We start from the raw sequence: 15,527 nt of genomic DNA, 5'->3' as shown, positions 1-15,527 counted from the left end.
CTTGAAGCTAGTTGGAGTTCAGTTGCAGCCTTGGCTTTCCTGGTTTGCTCCCTGCAGGACCGGACCAGTGCAGAATAATTCTCCTTGGAGGTGAATCACGTCCTCCATCCTTTGTAGGCTTTCCTTTTTAGCCACAGCAAGTGTTAATATGTATGAACCAAGGTGTATAAATGTTGGAAAGAACTGATGTTCAGGGCAGGTCCCTGGTTTGTTTTTTGGGACCCTTTTCTGAAGCTGTCTCCATTCTGAATAAAGCTGTTGCAAGCAATGTGTGCTGGCTAATGAGTACCAGGATCAATGAGCAATTGGACCATCATCTCCCTAGTTGTTAGAAGCTGCATGGAGTTGGGGTCTAACAACACTGGCACAGGCCCTGTGCTCCTGCTCACTTCCACTCCTGCATGCCTCCATCACCACCTTTCCCACCCACTGACTCCTGGATGCACGGTCATATCATGGGGCTCAGCAGGAGGTGGCCCATCCCCGAGGACTGGGACAATCCCTGCGGTCCTTCCCTGCCTCCCCCGCCCTTCTTACTTGAATTTCCCACACTGGCACAGCCATGAACAGCCCCACAGTCCCAAGTCATAAGTCCCTGCTAGGCAGGGACTTCCAACTGGGGGGGGGCAGTGGCAGAGCGGGGTCCTGATGTTGCAGCAACCTGCTGGGTCTTCCCCAGGGTCCTAATAAATATTAATTTTCTAGATTTTTTAGGGACACCGTGGGCCAGACAGAATGGCCTGGCAGGCTGGATCCAGCCCGTGGGCCATATTTTGCCCACCCCTGCCCTAGGTGCAGCACTTTGCACTTCTCTTTGTTAAACTGCATCCTATTCTGTTATACCCACTTTCCCAACCTGTCCAAATCCACCTGAATCTGTTCCCTGCCCACCCATGTGTTTACTTTGCCCCATAATTTGGTGTTGTCTGCAAATTTGGACAGAGTGTTCTCCATGCCCTCATCCAGGTTACCGATGAAGATATTGAACAGCAGTGGTCCAAGGACCAAACCTTGGGGAACCCCACTGCCCACATCTTTCCAGGCTGATACTGACCCATCAACTACCACTCTCTGGGTGTGTCCCATAAGCTAATTTGCCACCCACATGACCATATAATCATCTATATCACAGCTGCTTAGTTTATTTATAAGAATGGGATGAGACACTATATCAAAGGGCTTTTTAAAAATCCAAGTAGATGATATCTACCTTGACTCCTACATCTAAGCATTTTGTGACCCAGTCATAAAAACAAACACCGTTAGTCAGGCAGGATCTACCTGCTACAAACCCATGCTGGTTGCCCTTCAGCATTATTTTTCCTGCTGGACTACCACAAATGTGATACTCGATAATTTTTTCAAAGGTTTTCCCAAGGATAGAGGTGAGACTAACCATCCTGGATCCTCATTGCTCCTTTTCTTGAAAATAGGGACCACATTGGCCCTTTCCCAGTCATCTGGGACCTGAGCTGAGTGCCATGAGTGCTCAAACAGTCTTGCCAGTGGTTCTGCTATGACACTCGCTAATTCCCTCAGCACCGTGGGATAAAGATCATCTGGGCCTGCTGACTTAAAGCACGTCCAGCCCCACCAAGTGTCCCTTCACTAGGTCCATGCTAAGTGTTGGTGGGCTGGTGTCCCTCTTGTGCCTGTCTATAATCCAACTGGGAGATGTGTCTTTATCCATGTTCAGGAATACGGATGTGAAAAACTCATTGAAGCTTTCTTGCTCCTGTCTGTCACCAATTGCCGTAGTCTGTCCTGTAGGGGTCTTATGTTGCCATGCATCTTCTTTTTGCTCCCTATGTACCTGAAGAAGGACTTTATGCTGTCTTTAATTTTTTATGCCAACCTGAGTTCTATTGCTGCTTCAGCCTTTCTAACCAACTCCCTTCAAGTGCAAGCCAAGTAGATACACTCCTCCTTGGTGGCTACCCCCTTCTTCCACAGTATGTATGCTTCTTTTTTCACTCCTATGCTTTTCTGGATTTTCCTTTTCAGCCAAGAGGGTTTTCTTGGCTCAGATGCCCTCCCTTATGTGCAATGGGATTGTTCCCTTCTGTGCCCGAAGGATCGTTCCCTTGAAGAATGACCACTCTTCCTGGACTCCTATCTCACCACTGCTCTTGTCCTTCAGTGCCTCTCTTACTAATCTCCTGAGCACAGTGAAGTTAGCCTTTCTAAAGTCTAGTATTTCTGCCCTACTGGTTGTCTTTCCCACCTTTCACCAGATAGTGAATTCCAACAATTGGGGGTCACTATCCCCCAGATTACCCTGTATATGCAGATCTCCCACCAGGTCATCCCCTGTAGCAAACACCAAGTCCAGTAAGGCATTTCCCCTAGTAAGACCTTATACTTCCTGCATTAGGTGAAGGTCTTGTATGCTAAAGGAACTTACATGAATGATCAGATCTAGCTGATTGCTCCTCCCAGAAGATGTCAGGGTAGTTTAGGTCACCCATGACAACCATGTCCCTTGAATGTACTGCTACTGAGATTTTCCTTGAGAATTCCAGGTCTAGCTCATCCTCCTCTTGTGATGGTCTACAACAAAATCCCTACTACCAGGTCCCTTTACCCTGACCCTCTTCTATTCTGATCCACAGTACCGCAATTTGCCCCTTTTTTGATCTCACCTTGATTATGGAAGATGTGTATTGCTCCTTAACATAGAGAACACCCCCACTTTTTCCCCAACTATCTCATCTGTACAGCCTATACACCCCAATGCCTACTTAAGTCATGGGTAGGGTCCCTCCAGGTTTCAGTTAATCCAACCAGGTCAAAGTTTTTGTTTGCAAGCAGGAGTGTGAGTTCCTCCTGCTTGTTCCCCATGCTCCTAGCATTAGTATAGAGACACTTAAGCCCTTCGATAGGTACCCTTGGTAAACCCTGATGCCTATCAGGCCCTTTAGTACTTATGTGGGCTGTTCCAGTGCATAGCTTGTGGTTCATTGTTCCTAGGTTCTCTCAATCTTCTGTATCCCCATCCTCTGATGAACCTAGTTTAAAGCCCTGCATAGGAGATCAGCCAGCCTATAAGAGAACAGACTCTTACTTTCCAAAGAGAGATGGTGTACAATCCTGTGGAGAATGAAAATACCCATCAATCACATCCTCAGCAGCCCTGATCCTCAACAGCATGCTAACCTCTGTCTAGAGTTCCTTCACCTGCCTCTCCAGGGTCTCAAGCTGGGCACACATGAGACAGGTGAGGGGACTCCTGTTCCCCCTCCTCTCACCACTGCCAGGCCTCAGGGGCCCTGCCAGGCAACTCCCACAGATGGGGGGACAGGGTGCTGCTGGTAGCAGGCCAGTAGGGGGAGCTCCTGCGTTAAGCCTCCCACCTCACTACGCCCATCCACCTTCCGGATTCCACGCGTCTCTCCAAAGGTGCCTAAGCCCTGGCAGACCGGCTTTCGAGCCCCACCGCAGAATCCAGGGGTAACGTGTGCTGCCACCACCCCGAGGGGGGACCCTCTTAAGCTCTGTGTCCTTGGGGAAACACGGGCCTAATAGTCCAATGGGTACTCGACCCAGTACGAGCACTTGGGGCACTTCCCTGAGTCAGGGGTCAAAAAAGAAATTCCCTCTTAGCCTGCAGACCTAAGGGGTCTCTTAGGCATAATTTAAACTCATCCCTCAATAAGTCTCCTACACCGGTCACAAAGGAGAACTTTATTGATTACAAGGGGTAGCGTAAAAATAGGGTACAAGATAGAGTAATATCATAGAAATCCCATAGAGCAAAGCAGTCTGGCTAAAGTAGCCTTTTGATCACTCATCTGAGTTACTGCCAGCAATATATCTAATCAGATCTCAAGTAGCTTACTCACAAGTATCATCCAGAGGCTGTTGGAGAGTCCCTCTGGAGGCAGGCCATTCCTAGCTCATGAGTTATGGGGGAGAGAGCCCGTTTCAGATCGTAAAGCTCCTCTCTATGTCTGAGTCCCCCACATGGCTCATGCCCCCTCCTCTTGGGCAGTCTTAACTTATATAGCCCCTGTGACCTCGTTCACCTGGTCCAATGGAGGCCAGCACTGGTTGGCTATCGGCCAACCAATTTGAAATACATTACTAGTTGCCAGGCAGACTCTAGCCCACCAGGTAGAAGCCCCTCACCCAGGTAGGTGATACTAGTCACGTAGGCAGAAGGAGCAGGTTTCCCCTCTCCTGAGGGAGGGGGGACAAACCATCTGTAATATCCATCCAGACAAAGGAAGGCTCTGACTTGCTTCTTGGTTTGTGCAGGTGGCCAGTCTTTAATGGCCTCAATCTTGTCCCACAAGGGAGCAATGTGACCTCCACCCACACGATGTCCTAAATATACCACTTCGGATAGTGCCCACTGGCACTTTTTGGCTTTCACCGTAAGACCAGCTTGCTTGATCTTGCTTAACACAGTGGCCAGATGAATCAGGTGTGATTCAAAGTCCTGACTGAAGATGGCGATGTCATTGATGTAAGCCATGGCAAACTGAATTCTTTGGACAGATCAAGAGTAGAGATAACCTTGACTGGCCCCAGGCAATCAAGCAAAGTGTCCATCCTGGGCATAGGGTATGTATCAGGGGTGATAATAGCATTCAGCTTCTGGTAGTCCACACAAAACCGGATGGACCCATCCTGCTTCCGGACAAGTACCACCAGGCTGGCCCAGGGACTCACTGAAGGCTGGATTACCCCGAACCCTTTCATCTCTGTGATCTCTCGCATTATTTCTTGCTTTACCTTCTTGTTAACTGGGTAAGGTCTGGAATGCATAGGGCGATGGCTGCCCGTGTCTATAGAGTGTACTGCGAGGTCTGTTTTACCTGGTTTGCTGGAGAACACTGTCCCAAAGTCTTTGAGTGCTGCGAGCAGCTTGTCCTTGTCCTGGAAGGGCAGATGGTCTGCAAGGCAGAGTTCTATTCCTCCCTCTCCATCCCAGTCACCATACATGCCTGGCTCCTCTGGGTCCTCAGGTAATCCTTCTACTGAGGAAATCCAGAATATCGCAACCAGCCAACCAATTTGAAATACATCGCTAGTTGCCAGGCAGACTCTAGCCCACCAAGTAGAAGCCCCTCATCCAGGTAGGTGATACTAGTCATGTAGGCAGAGGGAGCAGGTTTCCCCCCTCCCTCAGGAATGTAGCCAGCTCAGGTTACCTAAGGGTAAGGTGTGTATCCTCTGCTGGGCCCATCCTAACCAAATTGTCACACAGCAGAGATTTTGGGGAGAAACAAAGGTGGTTTCCTGCCACACTGCCAACCCTTGCAAAGGCTCCATCTGGGCGGAGGCCTCAGAGGAGCCCCACGTAGGAGGCATCACTGGGGTAGGATCCCTGGCTGTGAATTGTGTCCTTACAAGGGTTGAAAACTCTTCCACTCTCCCAGAGTCTTTGGCTGGGGCCACTGATGCCTAGAGTTCAGGCCCCTCCTGCACAAACTCCTGCGCAAACTCCGGCATACCCCAGAAGAGCGCACCTGTTTGCATGATCTGTTCACGTGGCTCCCTCCCAGTGCCGTTATATAGGGACTGGAGGGTGGGAAAGTCCCTCCTGATCTCCAACAGCTGGCCCCGCACTTTGCACCCCCCCACTCGCCCCACTTACTTGTGTGTTAAATCCTCATCTGCTGGAGACAGGCTGCTCTGATGTGGTGTGGTGTGGTGAGGTGTGGTCAGGAGAAGCCAAGGGCACATGCCCCCCGGCTCCTCCTTGCCCACACCCACTACCACGCAAACTCCAGAACACCCAAGAAGAGTATGCCTGTTTGTGCAGCTCCCTCCTGGCACTACTATATGGGAACTGGAGGGTGGGAAAACCCCTTCCTATCTCCTACAGCTGGCCCCGCACTTCGCCCCTCCTCCTCACTTACTCGTCAATCTCATAACAACAACAGTTTCTCTTTGAAGACATACTAGCACTAAAATTTTTATCTCAGCCCATGACCCAGAGAAGTTTTGTCTCTGCAAGGGCTTTTCAACATCCACCAGCTTCTCAACACCTCCCCTCCCCATCATTCAAGCACCTGCATGCAGGCTATCTTTTCAGAAGATCTCAGCAGGAACACTGTCCTGCATGTTGACCTCCCAAGTTACACTGATTGGGAACTCTTTTGACAATCAAAATAATGGAGACAGCCATCTGCAGCATCATCTGAGAGCACTAAAGCTTCCTTCATCCTAAGTCATAAAACTAAAGCTTGTCTCAGCAAAGAGCAAGAGTAAAACATCCAGTAGCTTACAATCAAAACACCAACCTCCCTGCAGTGCTAAGCCTACAGGCACTCATAAAACATTCACATTTCCTACCCACCCAATCTCAACACACCCTTTTTCCTACCCACTTCCCACTTCCCTCTGATTTATAACTCCAGTGTCTGAAGAAATCAAGTGTGCACTGCCAGATAGACATTAGCCCTTTCCTTGGAGAATGCTACTGAGCTTAATAGAGAGCAGATAGCAGCAGTAAGGCATATTACTTAATGAGGCACAGTTTTAACCTCCAATATGCCAGGCATATTGTGACTCAAAATTTCATCCTCACACAGGACAGCACAAACTTGCTTACTAGTGCCCTGCTGACAGAATAAATATTTCTACTGTCCTACAAAACCTGTGATGAAAGGATAAGATCATCTGGATTTCATGGGAAGGCTTGGCAGACTTCCTTCATAAACAGACTGTGAAAAATAAAAGGGAGGAAAATTATGAAAATGTTCTCCCTTTTTTTCCAAAATGTCATCTACTATTTCAAAAATTGCAACCAGCTGAAGCTATATTTGAAAGGTGAGGCTCATAGTGCCATGGCTGTGATGGGAGCAAGTGACTGCTTTGGATACGGGCATGATGCAATGCAATGTAATGCAGGCATGATGGTTATTGTGTGTTTTCCAAGACTGTCACCAACCACACTGCTTATTAAGAAAGTAGTATATTTTCCAGCTGATGATTTAAACGAGCATACAGATGTTCCACTGAACAAGAAACACTGCTGGCTGGCCACATCTCCCTAGGAGAGTTCAGTCTAAAAGAGCTGAAAACTGTGGCTAGGGGGACCTCCGGTGGCCATTGACATTTATCACAACCACAGGACAGCTATTTGGGCTGAGATGCAACTGGATTTGTCTCCCATAGGCCTCCTTAGGGCTTGCTTTTCAGATGCCTTTAGGTGGCAAGGTAAGACTGGAACAGTATGTATGGTGGGACTACAGGTGCACTCTGAAGAGGGAGTACAGGAAGCAGTGGAGGTCAATGGTCAGCTATGACTAGGGCATATAGGGTACCTAGTAACACTGGTATGGACAGCCTACTTGTATGACTAGGGTCTGACCCTGTCCAGGTGGGTGTTGAATTATACTTGAGTATAATTCTACACAGTCTTCTTGGATAAGTGTGGGCCAAAGCACCATCAAAGGCCTGGGATAGGAGCCAGACCTCCGAATTTCTTATCCAGTTCCCTTCCCCAGTGTGTCATTTTCCTGTGAAACAAAGTATCTTAGTGACTCACTGAAAAAAAAAAAAAAGATTCCTTGTCCTGGGTGAGTAGAGAAAACAGAACTTTTCAATCCTAATCTACATGTGAGAGATATGGCTTGAATACAGAGCCAAAAACAAGGGTCATAATTCTGACTGACCATAGTAGTACCCTTCCTTCCCGTATCAACTCCCTACTCCCCTGTCCTTTTACCAAACCATTTTTGTCTAGTCTTTTAGCCCAGCAGTTTGGAAAATCCTACAAACCTTCTCCTCCACTGCCTCCCCAAAGCCCCTCTGGTTTGATATTTGGATATATGCACTTTTAACACCATCAGCCATTTTGTAAAAAGGCCATTTTGAATGTTATTTAGCCATAATGGAAGCTTTTAAAATAAATGAACAAATATGGCTTTTCTTCATTTAAAAAGCAAATGTGATTTTTAATTCAGTTAGTATAAGTCAATCTATTAAACAATTCTACAATGTCTTAATGCCAGAGATGTGTTAATATTTTGAGATATATGGTATTTCTTTTAAAAGTGAAAAACATGCATGATGATATATCTTCACTTTTAAAAGAAATACCATATTTTCTTGGTTACAACAGGCACCTTTCCCCCCAAACATCAGCTGCCTGAATTTGGGTGGTGTATTATATGTGAGGAAATATGGCAATAGCAGTAGTTACCTATGCCAGGGAGTAGGAGGTGGGGGAAACAAAAGTAATGCTGCTGTGCTGTACCTGGGGTTCCTGATCTGCTGAGTGTAGACACTGGCTCATTCTCCCCTCCTCTTCCCTTCTCTGGCAGAGGCTCCTGCTGCAGAAGCAGGGAAAGATTTTTTCCCCCCCTTCATTCTGCCCTTCAAAAATAAAGTGCATTTTATTCAGGGGCAGACAAGGTTCTTTGGATAAATCCAATATCTTTTATTAGACCAACTTATTCACAAGTGTGTTTGTGGCAGCAGCTGCATAAGCCAAATTCAACCAGGATGTTTTATATAAAAGAATGGGAACACTTTCTTTTTAGGTTCTCCAAGTTGTTTGGTTATGCTGGTCAGAGGAAAGAAAGGGAACTGCAGGAGACCATTTGGATAATGGTAACATTAAGTTGTAGCTCATTGCTCTTGTAGTTTAGAGCAGCGAGGTGTCAGGAGAGCTAAAGCAGTCTTGAAAACAGATTCACCCCTGCTCTTCTCTTTACATCAACAGCTATCTTTAGTTTTCTTCTTTAGCCACTCTAAGAGTCGAATCTGTTTTACACTATGAATTGGCCTGGGGACCAGTGGCCCTAAGTTCAAGTGGTATAAAACTAACATGAAGCCACACATCTCCAAGTGCAGCACAGATATCTGTCCGGGTTAGGCAGGGATAAAATGCTCCTAGACAATAAATGGTAGGGGAGTTCTGACTGGCAGCATTTGCTCTCTCTATGTCTGGGCATGAATAATAACATCACGGGCAGAAAACGAGCAAGCTGTGGAAACCCCTTAGTGAGGTTGGTTGTTTCAGTTTTGTGGGGCTCAGCTTGAGATGGTTCAAAGGGATCCAGTTTTCACATCATCACAAGCACTAACTCTGTTGACTACAACAAACTGAGACAGTTTACACCAGCTGAGGGCTTGGCTCTTTTCCACAATGTATTTCCCTGTGCAAGTCCTAGCAGGTCGTGTGTGCAGTTATTTGGTCAGCTTGAAATGCAATATCCCAGACCAAAGACATATACCCCATGCTGGGAGACTAAACATACAGAGAAACTGGCTGAGACCTTTGCTTTTCAGGGTCATCCTAAATATACCTCAGGGAAGAAAACAGCTTAGGAAGTCACATTGTGTAAACCTGATTATTTTTTAGCTTTGCATCACAGCAACCTCCAGCCACTTGAAAGATCTGATTACATGCAAAGCTTCGGTTATTTACACTGGTAGAGCAAGGTAGCTCATGCCTCTGAATATCTGGAAAGTGCCACACTGCCCTGCTTTCTCCTATTTACATGGTCATAGTGCTACAGTTAAAACTTTGGGGCAGATATTCAATTGCTGTAAACCAGTCTGTTTCTATTCACTTTGTCACTGGGCCAGATACAGCAGCTGAAGATCTGTCTCCATGCTTTTATTTGGCCATGTTATCAGATTGCAACTCTAGAAGAATGGGAATGTGACTCTAGGCTAACAGGAAGCTGGCTCCATTTCTCCCTTCCTCCCTCTGTCCTCAGCCACTGTGTTGCTAACACTTACGAATTAACTGCAAATCTCCTGACATTTGGCCTAACTTCATCTTAGCCTCTAAGCAGGCACTTTTGTACATACAAAACACAGTCTTGTGGGTATTGGCCTGTGTGCTGCCCTTCTGGCTGTCCTTCAGCCTCACTCAGCACCCCCCCCAAAGCAGTCCTTTAGCCCTACTCTGCTTCTTGCTTATGCACAGTCCTTCAGTTCATAAAGATGCTCCCTACTCTGTGAGGGTCCACCAAATATCTTACTGCCCTTTTTTGGGGATCATTCTCCTGCCTGCTCCCTCAGGGCCATCCAGGACCTTACATCCCCCTGGGCTCATGTGTCTGCAGACATGCCTGGCCCCACTACCTACTACTGGGTCTTCTGGGGTCTTGCACTCCCTAGAGCTCATATGTCTGGAGATATGCATCTTACCCACAATGTTGTGGGGGCTGGGGATATTAAGGCACCCCTCTACCTACCTTTCACTGGGGAGGTTAGTGGTCCTGGCATTTGAATGACACTGTCCCACCCAGGCAGTCCCTCCAGGCCTCCCTGCCCCAGCAGGGTAGTTTCAGGTCCTGCCCAGGACCAGGAGCCTCCTGCTGTCCCCATAGCTCCTGCTCTTACCTGCAAGATGTTGTGAGCAGCGGTTCAGCTGGATGATGTTGTTCCCTTGGTGGCAAGCAACAAACTGCTGTCTCTGCCTGGCTTGCCTAAGTTTGAAAATGGCCACTTTAATCAAGGACCTGCCAGATGATTGCTCCAGCCCTTAAAGTGACAGGCACCAAAGGTGCGCTGCCACACCCTGAAATGCCGTTTAAAAACCACTGCCCCAGTACATAAATGGCCAAATTCATCTTACCTTAATGAAGCTTCATTCCCACCTTGAAAAACTGCTTGAATTATTCAGACTTCTGGATTTTGTTAGAACCAAAGCAAGGAATGGATCTTTATTATTATGACTCCTACTTTAATTTGGATTAAAGAAGCACCTAGTGAACTAGATAGCAACAAAGGTGCCCACTGTGCTAGGCTCTGTATACTGTATGCTGTTCTTGGCTACAATCTAAAAGCCAACAAGGAAAAGAGAGGTGAAATAAGGTGAGCCAACTTGCTTGATGTTAGCCAGTAGCTCAGCAACAAGGCTAGGAACAGATTGCAGCTCTCCCAAGACACAGCCCAGTACCCTATACACCAGATCACAGTCCCAAGGACAAGAGTGCTTCCATAGCCCTATCAGTAACAATGGAAGCAAGAGATTGAATTACCAGTCACATCTAACTAGGTAAGGAGATTATTGCTTTAAAGGAGCTGGGGCTGCTGTTGGCTCCCTCCAGAAGCTGATACCTGGCTGCCTTTTTTCACTGGCTCAGCATTTTTCCTTCTTCCCCCTTTGAGCTAAAGCTAAATATTGCCTGGATGTTTTCAGTCTTCCAGAAATGGTCTCAAGCCTCAGCCAAGGTTAACAGCGGCAGAATTTGCAGAGTAAACACCCGTGTGGGGCTGGGGAAAAAGCTGCTTTCCAGCAATTCGTCCTAACGACTCTGGCACTTACTAATGTAGTAGCTTTTAATTTAGCATTTTCCTTGGTTTCTGTGTTTTAGGACCCTGTGCTCCTTTCCAAGCAAGGCTATGAAAATTGGGTTTAGTCAAACTGGACTTGTATGCTTAAAGCACATCCAGGTGGGCTGGTTGTCACATAGGTAAAATAGGTGAAGCCTTTCTACAGATTAAAAGAGTCTGGTGTGTACAGATGGTGGGGCATGTGTTTGCCTGGGTCATAAAATGTACACACTTACATTTGTGCATGGTAGGCTGGGGGGTTGCCTGTGTGTGCTTGGATATGCAGGGATGCGTGTAACACACAGATACACGTGTGCATGCAAGAGATCTCTTAAAAATGTTATCTAATGTGGAACAGAGCATCCCCTTCTGATTCATATTTCCTGCCTTTTGGGAGCCACATAATTGCTGCTATAAGGAATTTTTATAGCACCTTCCCCACATCTGCAATAGCCTTTTCAAAGCAAAATACACAAAACATTTGTGGGTGTGCAGTGCTCTGCCAGGCCTACATACTCCAGGAGACTGCTGCTAGGAAGGCAGAGGCAAAGTACAGAGATGCTACAGAACCAAAGGGCCCAATCTGGGAAAGCAGAGCACAGCCTAAGTAACAGTCTGCGTGCCCGGGGAGTCATGCAGCCTCTTCAAGACCTGGGGAGAAGAACCCTCTTTAGGCTGGGTCACAGACAGGCCTTGAACCAGCACTTCCAGTTCTGGGCTGCACTGGAAGCTCCATGATGCTTTGAGACTGTCTTCTGTAGCTCCCTATTTCCTCCCTAAAGTAGCACTATCCCATTGTTATTCACTGACACTGGGAATGCTTAATCTCTATGCAGACCCTCTACCCCTTAGAGCAGTAGCAGGGAATGTGTACCTAAGGTTACTTAAAAAGGTCATAGGGGGTATGCAGAATGAATGAGAAAAAATTAGAGGTGCACCAAGGCATTGGTCCCATAGTGGATTGGTACCGATATAAGGAAAATTGATTGCATTGGCAATCAACTTTTTTTGGCTTATGTAGCTGATAATGTGGCCAATAATGCCACATGCATGCACGCAGCCACAGCGCAGCATCCAGGCAGCCAGAAAGCGCATCCTAGAAGCGTGGAGAGCAGCCAGGTACAGCTGGTAAGTCTGTTGTGAGGGAAGGGGTATGGGGAGGCAGACTGAGGCCCCAGCGGGGGGTGGGGAGGGGAGTGGAACTGGGGCAGGGGCTGCTCAGCTGAGGCAAGGCACAGGCCTAAGCCAAGCAGTGGTGGCTCTTGCCACTATGCAGACCCCCAGGAGGGCATGGGGGTTGTGCCTCCAGATCTGTACCTGGGGAGAGGACAGGTTGCTGCTGTGCGCTGGGGCCAAGGAAGTGCTGGGCTCTTCTCAGCAGGGGTGTTGAGCCAGGTTGAGCTTGAGGCGGGTGATGGCAGTGCTGGAAGGGAGGATGCGGGGAAGTCTTGGGAGGGGTTTGGTTCCCCCTCTGTAGCCCCCTTTCCAGCACTTCTGCCACCTGCCCTGAGCAAAGCCTGGCCCAGCCCCCCACTGAGAGGAGCCTGGCACAGCCCTGATCCCAGCCTACAGTGGCAGCCCACCCAGCCCTGTGTGCAGACCTGGGGGCACATGCCTCCCATGCCTGTCTGGGGTGCATGCAACGGTGGGAGCTGCACCCCCCTCCCCATGGGCAAGCCACTTGTGGATGTTCTGCACCCCACCCTGGCTGTGCAGTGCCTGCGTCTGCCCCAGCCCCATTCCCTCCCTCACTGCGGGGTCCTCTATCTGCCGCCCCCAACAGACTTACAAGCTGGATGCTGCATATATTAATAATGCATTAATGTTAATTAGTGTAGCCTGCCTTATATCACATAATTGGTAACATTAAAAACAAGAAAAAAATATAAAAGCGTACATAAGCTGAAACATTGAGACAGAAGGTGTACACACTTGTTGAAAAAGGTTGAAAACCCCTGCCTTAGAATAACTAATATTAGAAAGAGAGCTCCCTCCACAATCATTCACATCTTCCCTTGGGGTTTCCTTTTATGTGTCATCTTGCATTGCGTGCAAGACGCCAGAGGAGATGGTACTTATTTACTCAGAACTGGTTAGGCCTCAAATAAATAGACAGGGGCAGATTCAGGGGGTACGGTGGTACAGCTGCAACCTGCTTTTTGGTTTCTGTTCCACCCAAGGTTTAAAACAAAGTTCCTGGTAGTAGCAGAAACATTTCTATACCATAGCAGTGAAAAAGTCATTTGACTTTGTAGCTCATTCTAATCTACCTGATTCCTTCTAAACTCTTCATTTGACAGGTATTAAGAGCACTCTCTCCTTTTTTTTAATGGTCACAATACTCCAGTAATCAATCTATTTTTTCTTCTGCAATTCTGCTGTCTGTTAACTGATCCTTTTAATGTAGCTCCTATTTCACAGTTCTACAAACTATTTTTAACCATAGCTGAAACATCAACTCAGGCAAGGAAATAATGCTCACTGAAGCATTGGATGTACTGTCAAGATGATCCAGAAGGCTTGATTTTGTTTTATAAATGTGAAAGAACATATAATTTTAATCACCACAGCACTAAAGAAAAAAAAAAACACCTTTTGGGTGCGTCTACAAAAGACGCTTTACTGCACAACGTCCCCCTGGCCCCATCAGCTTGGAGACCCAGTTGGCGAGTGGGGGCTGGGAGCTCCCTGCTGGCAGGGCCTGCGGAGCCTGTTCCCCATGGAGCTGGGCAGGGGGCTGGGATCTGACCCTCCCATGAAGCTCTTTCCAAGTTTGCTGGCCCCCAGGAGCTGATGCCAGGTGTTCCCTGCTGCTGGGGCAGGGGGATGTTGCTCTTGTCCTGGCAGCAGGCAACCCCCACAGGGGCAGGGAGCAATGTCCCAGCCCCTGCCAGGAGACGGCTGTCTCCTGGCCAGGTGTTCCCTAACACCCAGGGGAGCCTAGAGCTCCCCTTGGCTGCTGCAGGAAGCCAGTGCAGAGCCAATGGGGGCAGGAGCAGATTGCTGCCATGAGCAGCAAATCTGCTCCCAAGACTCTGCACGTGTAGACACCTGCCTGAACGTGTTTACTAGCAAGTAGTTTACTCACGAGTAAACTGCTCCCAGACCAAATACACATACAAACACACCCTCTGATTATTTTTACTTTGTTTGTTGTGTTTGATATAGCAAATTAATGCACATTCCAATAACGTTATATTTGTTCTTGTTTTGATCTTAACTGAATAATATAGCCCAAGGCTCCTAGTATATTAGTAAAGCTTCTAATTTCTTTGTACCTGGAAAAAAATATGTTGTGTTATATGTAATGATGCACAACACTACACCCCTTTTTTCAAAATCCTAGATCTCCCCATGTGAGTAGAATACAGCTTTTGAACTACATTTTAAGAGGGACACACAGAAACTGGAGAGGGGCTAGAAGCAAACAGTGCGGATGATAAAAGTGTGGTAAAGCAAGTTGCATGAGGAAATGCTGAAGGAACTAGATATGCTTAGCTTGGAAAAGGAGATTATAGGGGACAAGACAGCAGTATTCTGATAGTCTGATATCTGAATGGCTGCTACAGAGAAGATGGAGAAACACTTTTCTTCCTTACTACAGAGGACAGGGCATGTGGCAGTGAGTTTAAACTACAGTGAAGCAGATTTAGAGCAAACATCAGGAAACACTTCCTAACTGTAAGAACAATAGGGCAATGGAACAAGCTGCCCTGGAAACTTCTGAAATCTCCTTGAAAAACTTCAAATGAGGCATCTCTCTAGTTCGCGAACAGTGAATCCTACATCTGTGCAGGAGGTTGTATTTGATGACCCTTCTGACCATATGAATCTCCAATTCTCTGATTTTAGATCTCTGCTATGAGTTGTAAATGCCATTGTCATTCCTCTGAACAATGGTTGGACGAGCACTTATGCTCAAATGCATCCTACAAAAATAATTTCCATTTGTTTTTGCTGGGAAAGAATCCATTCAGAACAGGCTATTCTTTAAGCAATCACCCAACCATTAGTTGGCCCTCGGGACTCCAGCAGTTTCCAGAAGCCTTCAGTGGGCTCGGATACATTAAATAATATAGACACCAACAAAGGTTAAGAAGAAAAGCTCCTCCAAAGGCCTTTTCTCTGTTCCGAAGAGTGTCCATTCCATGATGAGTGTGACTAAAAATGATTCAGAAAGGAACTTCTTGAACCCAAGGCAATTAGTTAGTGGGGAATTTGAATTCATTGAAGCTGCTGACTCTTACATTAGTAGAATTCATTATGTTTCTAAGTTC

The 15,527-nt window shown here is 47.2% G+C and overlaps 1 long non-coding RNA gene across 1 annotated transcript; it reads right to left on the bottom strand.

Annotated features, from left to right (window-relative positions):
* Positions 1 to 3,311: 3,311 nt before the first annotated feature.
* On the bottom strand, positions 3,312 to 14,193 carry LOC109310779. The gene is made up of 3 exons (XR_002101308.1): positions 14,181 to 14,193; positions 9,951 to 9,954; positions 3,312 to 3,389 (listed from the first exon to the last, which is right to left on the bottom strand). It is a non-coding gene; the product is annotated as an uncharacterized LOC109310779 (long non-coding RNA).
* Between the last annotated feature and the right edge of the window lie 1,334 nt (positions 14,194 to 15,527).

This window comes from Crocodylus porosus, unplaced genomic scaffold (assembly GCF_001723895.1).
Source record: "Crocodylus porosus isolate Cpor-Errol unplaced genomic scaffold, CroPor_comp1, whole genome shotgun sequence".
Classification (NCBI taxonomy): Eukaryota; Metazoa; Chordata; order Crocodylia; family Crocodylidae; genus Crocodylus; species Crocodylus porosus.
The sequence above is the reverse complement of the archived record's forward strand: the minus strand, read 5'-3'. Positions and strand labels throughout refer to the sequence as shown.